The sequence below is a fragment of the Triticum dicoccoides genome, chromosome 7A (genome assembly GCF_002162155.2).
Source record: "Triticum dicoccoides isolate Atlit2015 ecotype Zavitan chromosome 7A, WEW_v2.0, whole genome shotgun sequence".
NCBI lineage: Eukaryota > Viridiplantae > Streptophyta > Magnoliopsida > Poales > Poaceae > Triticum > Triticum dicoccoides.
The window spans coordinates 370,401,612-370,408,172 of record NC_041392.1 but is presented as its reverse complement, the minus strand read 5'-3'; positions in this window follow the sequence as shown (position 1 = coordinate 370,408,172).

The following is a 6,561-nucleotide window of genomic DNA, read 5'->3' as shown; positions in this document are numbered from 1 at the left end:
CGGCCGCGCCCCGCATCGCCTCGGCCTCGCGCCGCCACGCCGCCATCTCTGGCGCTCCGGTGGCCGCCGCCCGGAGCCGTCCTCGCCTCCCCTCCTTCCGGCAAGACCCCGACGCCGGCGAACCTCGAACGGAGCGCCCTGGTGAACAGTGTCCCGGGACGATCCAAATCCGGAAAAAAAAACCTAATCCGGAGGTTGAATTTTTCCCAAGTCCCAGAATTCCAGATCCATGTGCCTTTCTTCCTAGCCCCGTAACTTTGCATCGGTAGATCCAATTCATGCATATAGCATATCAAAATGTTCATCTCAGAGAGTACATCATTTCATTACATTGCATAATTTTCATTTGAGTTCATCTTGATGCCCGAAATGCTGTTAGAAGAGGGCTACTTGAGATAATTGTCAGATCTGCTACTCCATTTAGGTTTTTGTCATTTTTGCCATGATTAATGTGTGCATGATATGCCCATGAGTTCTACATATGTTTTGTTAAGGGTTTTGTCATCTCTCTAGAGGTGCAACCCATGTATTTTTGTGATGTGTGTGGTGACTTGTGCAAGCTTGCAAAGTGGTGCACTTGCTAATTCTGTTTTCAGGGACTTCATGATTTCACTAAGTCCTGGAGCTGTTTATCTCATGTTGCCATATGTTCATGTTGTTTCCTAGTGATCCGTGCCTCTTTTGAGGATGATCAGTAAGGATGTTTTGTTAATATTGTAGTTCTATACCCATCCATGTCTTTGTTTGAAATTATGGAGCACCCTAGCTTGAGTCAATTGAGCTCTACTTTTGCTACTTTGTGATTCTGGGCAGATTGTCAACTTGTTTGCAATTTTGCCGGTGATGTTGTAGTTGATCCATGCATGGTATGTTATTGTTCTTGCCATGTCTATCTTGAATTTTGTGCCTTCTTGATGGGTGTATGCTTGTCTTGCCACGACTTGCACCATAGTGAGTGCATCGAGCTTGTAAACATGCCTACTTGAGTTATATTTCAGCATGTGTCAGTTTTCACTAAGTCTGTGATCTGATTATGTTTTTGCTATGTTCACATGCTTGCAATTGTATTTTCTCTTCCCTTTTGGCTCAAGGTCACTAAGGGACTTTTGTTAAGATTTTTGAGTATCTCCATGCTAGGCTTTACTTTGCCATGATCAGATCCTGTAGCATGTAGTTTTGTTGCTCCGAAGAGGGCTACCTGATCTGAAATTCCAGACAAGTGGTGATTTCACTAAGTCTGAGATCTGTTTGTCATATGCATTTTTGCCATGCTTGTTTGAACCTGTTAATGGATGAATTGGCCGTAGCTCAGTGCTAGAATTTTTTTAAGCATATTGTGTGCATCCCTGCCATGTATTTTGTTGTCATGTTTGGTTGTTGTAGCGTGTTCATCTCATTGCATTTAGATGCCTACTTGCTGTATATCGCAGACCGGTGTCATTTTTGAATCGCTTGCCATTTCCAAACCGTAACTCCGATTCCGGCGTTCTTTATATCGTTTTCAAGAGATTTCATCTCATCTTTCCAGTGGCACACTTGGATTTACAAGTTGAGGCCAGGTTCATGCATTTCCTGTCATATCTTGCATTTTGCATCCCGCATCGCATCCCACATAGCATATCATATTTGCATCGTGTTGTTTGAGTTTGCACGTGATTGATTGTGTCCTTGTTGCTTGTTTGTCTTGTTTGGGTAGAGCCCGGATACGAGTTCGCTAACGAGGAGCCCGTTGAGTTTGCTTTCGAGGATCCAGTCAACTCTGACAACTGTGCAGGCAAGATGATCATACCCTCGAAATCACTACTATCTTTGTTATGCTAGTTTGCTCGCTCTTTTGCTATGCCATTGCTAATATGCCTACCACTTGATTTCAAGCCTCCCAAATTGCCATGTCAAACCTCTAACCCACCATGTCCTAGCAAACCATTGATTGGCTATGTTACCGCTTTGCTCAGACCCCTCTTATAGCGTTGCTAGTTGCAGGTGAAGATTGGAGGCCGTTCCTTGTTGGAATATTTATTTACTTGTTGGGATATCATTATATTGCCATGTTATCTTAATGCATCTATATACTTGGTAAAGGGTGGAAGGCTCGGCCTCTCGCCTAGTGTTTTGTTCCACTCTTGCCGCCCTAGTTTCCGTCATATCGGTGTTATGTTCCCGGATTTTGCATTCCTTACGCGGTTGGGTTATAATGGGAACCCCTTGATAGTTCGCCTTGATTAAAGCTTTTCCAGCAATGCCCAACATTGGTTTTACCATTTGCCACCTAGCCTTTTCCTTTCCTTGGGTTCTGCAGACTCAAGGGTCATCTTATTTTAACCCTCCCGGGCCAGTGCTCCTCTGAGTGTTGGTCCAAACTAGAGCCCCTTGCAGCGCCACCTCGGGGAAACTCGAGGGCTGGTTTTAGTTGTACGGATTGCTTATCCGGTGTTGCCCTGAGAACGAGATATGTGCAGCTCCTATCGGGATGTCGGCGCATCGGGTGGTCTTGCTGGACTTGTTTTACCATTGTCAAGGATGTCTTGTAGAACCGGGATACCGAGTCTGATCGGAATGTCTCGGGAGGAGGTCTATTCCTTCGTTGACCGTGAGAGCTTGTTATGGGATAAGTTGGGACACCCCTGCAGGGATTTGAACTTTCGAAAGCCGTTCCCATGGTTATGGGCAGATGGGAATTTGTTAATGTCCGGTTGTAGATAACTTGAACCTTAACTTAATTAAAATGAATCAACCACGTGTGTAACCGTGATGGTCTCTTTCCGGCGGAGTTCGGAAAGTGAACACGGTGTTGGAGTTATGCTTGACGTAGGTTGTTCTAGGATCACTTCTTGATCATACTTTTATCGATCGTGCTTTGCCTTCTCTTCTCGCTCTCATTTGCGTATGTTAGCCACCATATATGCTAGTCGCTTGCTGTAGCTCCACCTCATACCTTTACCTTACCCATCAGCTTAAATAGTCTTGATCGCGAGGGTGCGAGATTGCTGAGTCCCCGTGACTCACAGATACTACCAAAACCAGCTTGCAGGTGCCGATGAGTCCGTGCAGATGACGCAACCAAGCTCAAGGAGGAGCTCGATGAAGATCTTGTCCTTTATGTTGTTCCACTTCCAGTTGATCAGTAGTGGAGCCCAGTCGGGACGATCGGGGATCTATGTCGCATTTGGGGTAGTCTTGTTTTATTTTGGTTCCGTAGTCGGACCTTGTGTGTATCTGGATGATGTAATGCTTTATTCATGTAATTGTGTGAAGTGGCGATTGTAAGACAACTATGTATCTCTTTCCTTTATGTATTACATGGGTTGTGTGAAGATTACCTCACTTGCGACATTGCTTTCCATGCGGTTATGCCTCTAAGTCGTGCTTCGACACATGGGAGACATAGCCGCATCGAGGACGTTACACAAGGAGCCAGCGACCAAGTCTACAGGGCCCGGACATCCGTCCCCGGCCAGGAAATCCAACGTCCCGCCCGGATATCCAGACACCACCTATCCACAGGACAAAAGAGAAGCACCGGCAGCCCGGACATCCGGCCCCAGCCCCGGACATCCGGCTTCTCCAGAGAGCCCGGTCATCTGGCCCGATGCCCGGACGTCCGGCCCCGTCTATCTGCGCACAGTAAAGGGCCAAAAGCCATGTACCCTTTCAACCCCCTAGACTATATATACTCTCCTCCTACCTACCTTTTAGGGTTAGCAAAGTAGTAGCTCATTAGAGATAGAGCTTTTCTCATCCACATCGGATCTACTCCACGAGAGAGACCACGGCCCCTCTTCGGAGAAGATCCCTTTGGATTCAAGACCCCCCCCCCCTTTGGGCGGCCCCATCAAGACCTGCTCGCGGAGAAGAACCGGCTACCTTTATATCGTCCTTAGTTAACCGTGGATCATGTATCTCTTATGTGTTTGAGGATCTAGCATATGTGTGACTATTTCTTGTTGGTTTTAGTGATTCTCTCATGTTTCCCCTCGTGATTTCCCTCGTGTTCCTCGTGTTCTTTGCGGGATCCGCTCCTTTCGTGAAAGATCGCCCCCTAGGGTTCCTACCCTACATCATCTTGGTATCTAGAGCCACGTTGATCACGATTTCGGAGCCTCCCCGTTGTGTTTTCTAGCCTTGTTTTGTTGCTTTTGTCCCCAATTCGAAAATTCCCCACAAAAATAGCCCCAATTTTTTTGTGATTTGTTGGTGTGATGAAGTTTTGTTGGATTTGATCCGCGGATTTCGTGTGTTGCAGGTAGATCTAGCCCTTCCCCACCTTTTCACCAATTTCCATCCACAAATTCCTCCGAATTTTGCCCGGATTGGCCACCTTCCACGCAGAGTTCGTCCGGATCCAGAGCCCCGACATCCGGTCCGACAGCCCGGACATCCGGCCATCAAGCCCGTACATCCGGCCCCTGGCAGCAACATCTCCATCCACCGCCCCGTTTTCCGTCCATATTTCGTGAAATTTTGTTCCGGTGCCCACATACACTTCCGCATACCACCACCACTTCCGCATAGCACTGCCATATACCACATAAACCACCATCGTTTACCACTACCAACTCCGACAATTTTGTCATGTTTTGCTTTGAGAATTTGAGTTGCGGTTCCGTGTCCTATTGTGTTTCGGCTATTTAGGTACGGTTTGACATCAACATCACCGTCGCTCATCTTCGCCATGGATGCGTCATCGAAAACAACCACTACACCATTTTGACACCATACCATAAGCAAGAAGGGTAACCTCATCTTGGTATAGTGATACATCATTCTTGCCATTACATTGATAGACATCATAGCCTTACTCTTTTGTGTCGCGTACCCATCGAGACTAGCCTTTGAGCATTGCTGGCAACGTGACTTGTGCACATTAGTGATCATACTTCCCATAGCATACATACATATCATTGGTCCATATCTTGGTATCATCTCTTGTGTCACAAAGTTGTCATCGCATACACAATTGCTATCTTGGTTCGTGAAGCATTGCATGAGAAAAGAGCTCAAACAAAAAAGAGCCAAACAAGCTTTTAAGCAAAAGGGAAAGGTAAGCAAAGAACTTTTAATCAAGAACCATAGCATCATACAACATTAAGATTGTCATACTAGATCATCTTGGATCATATCATCGAAACACCATACATAGAGCATACTTGGGATAGAAGTCGTTGCATTTTTGCTTAGTAGGTTGTGCACAAGTCTTCGCATCTGCCTATTGTGCAATCATTCTAGAATCTCTCTAGTGTTGTGCAACAAGAGCATTTTCGTGCACTCCACATTTTGGCTCATCCTTGGTTGCTCGACCCCACTTATCTCTTTGCGTGTGTGTTTCTGTGTACCTTATTTTTCTTGGTCTAGTTGTTGCATTGCAAACTTGCGAATATTTTCCAACATTATTGAAGCTCACTATCAATTGCATCAAAAATTTTGCCACCATCCTAACCAAGCTCCACCACAAGCTTTTACTTGTGTAGGTGTGAGAACCCGGCAAGAATTGGTACCAATTGTGTTATTTCCTTGTTCCACATTGGAGTGATCATTGATCCACCTTCAACTTCGGTCAATGTACATTTGGTATACGTTCTTATTTTTCTACCACTCACATATTTCTATTGGAATGATGGATAGGCCAAGTACTTCTACCAACCCACTCTTCATCGGGCAAGACGATGACATGAACTCCTACGTCACAAAGAGCCACCTCTTTGGTGCACAACGTGCTTTGCATCAAGAGCAACAAGCAATGAGTGAACGCATCGACAACCTCGCCACCAACTTGCGACTCTCCGAGCAACGTACAAGAGACTACTTCGACCACATGCTCGAAGACCACAAGCAAGAGAACGACGCAAGAATGGACGAGATTCATGCTTTTTTGCTCAACCGCTCTTCTTCCACTTCATCCTCATCAAGACGGAGCCGCTCAAGTCGACACTCCGACTTCACCCTCTCCGGCTCAAGTACACCGACATCGAACACTATTCGCCGTGCCGCGCGCAACTATTGTCAAGCAAGCCTCAATCCTCTACGCGACAACGACTCTCAAGAACACCGACACTGTCAAAACCAATCTACCTTTTCGCAAGCACGAGAATGGCAACAACAACGCCACCACGAAGAGGAAGAGCGAGCGCGTCTACACCAAGAAGCACAAGATTCTGAGGCACAACGTCAAGAGTAACAATTGCGAGATGCTCAAGCACTTGAGGCGCAACAAGCCCTCCGAGATTCAAGTCGAGCCGTAGCCAATCGAGGCCAGCAAGCTCGTGAACATGAAGAAGCACTTCACGAAGAAATTGATGAATGAAGATACCAAGCTCGCGTGCAACGTCAAGCTCAACAAGTTCCTCCACAAGCTCGCCACGAACATCAAGTTCAACAAGAACAAGAAGACAATGGAACTCCTCCACGACAAGAGAAAATTGTGAGAGACGATCCTCCTCGTCAAGGACGTCATCATCCCCGTCCCGAACACAATGAAGAGCAGCGCTACGGCAAGCTAAAGTTCACCATGCCCAAGTTCAATGGAAGCAATGATCCCGAAGAGTACCTTTCATGGGCATTGAA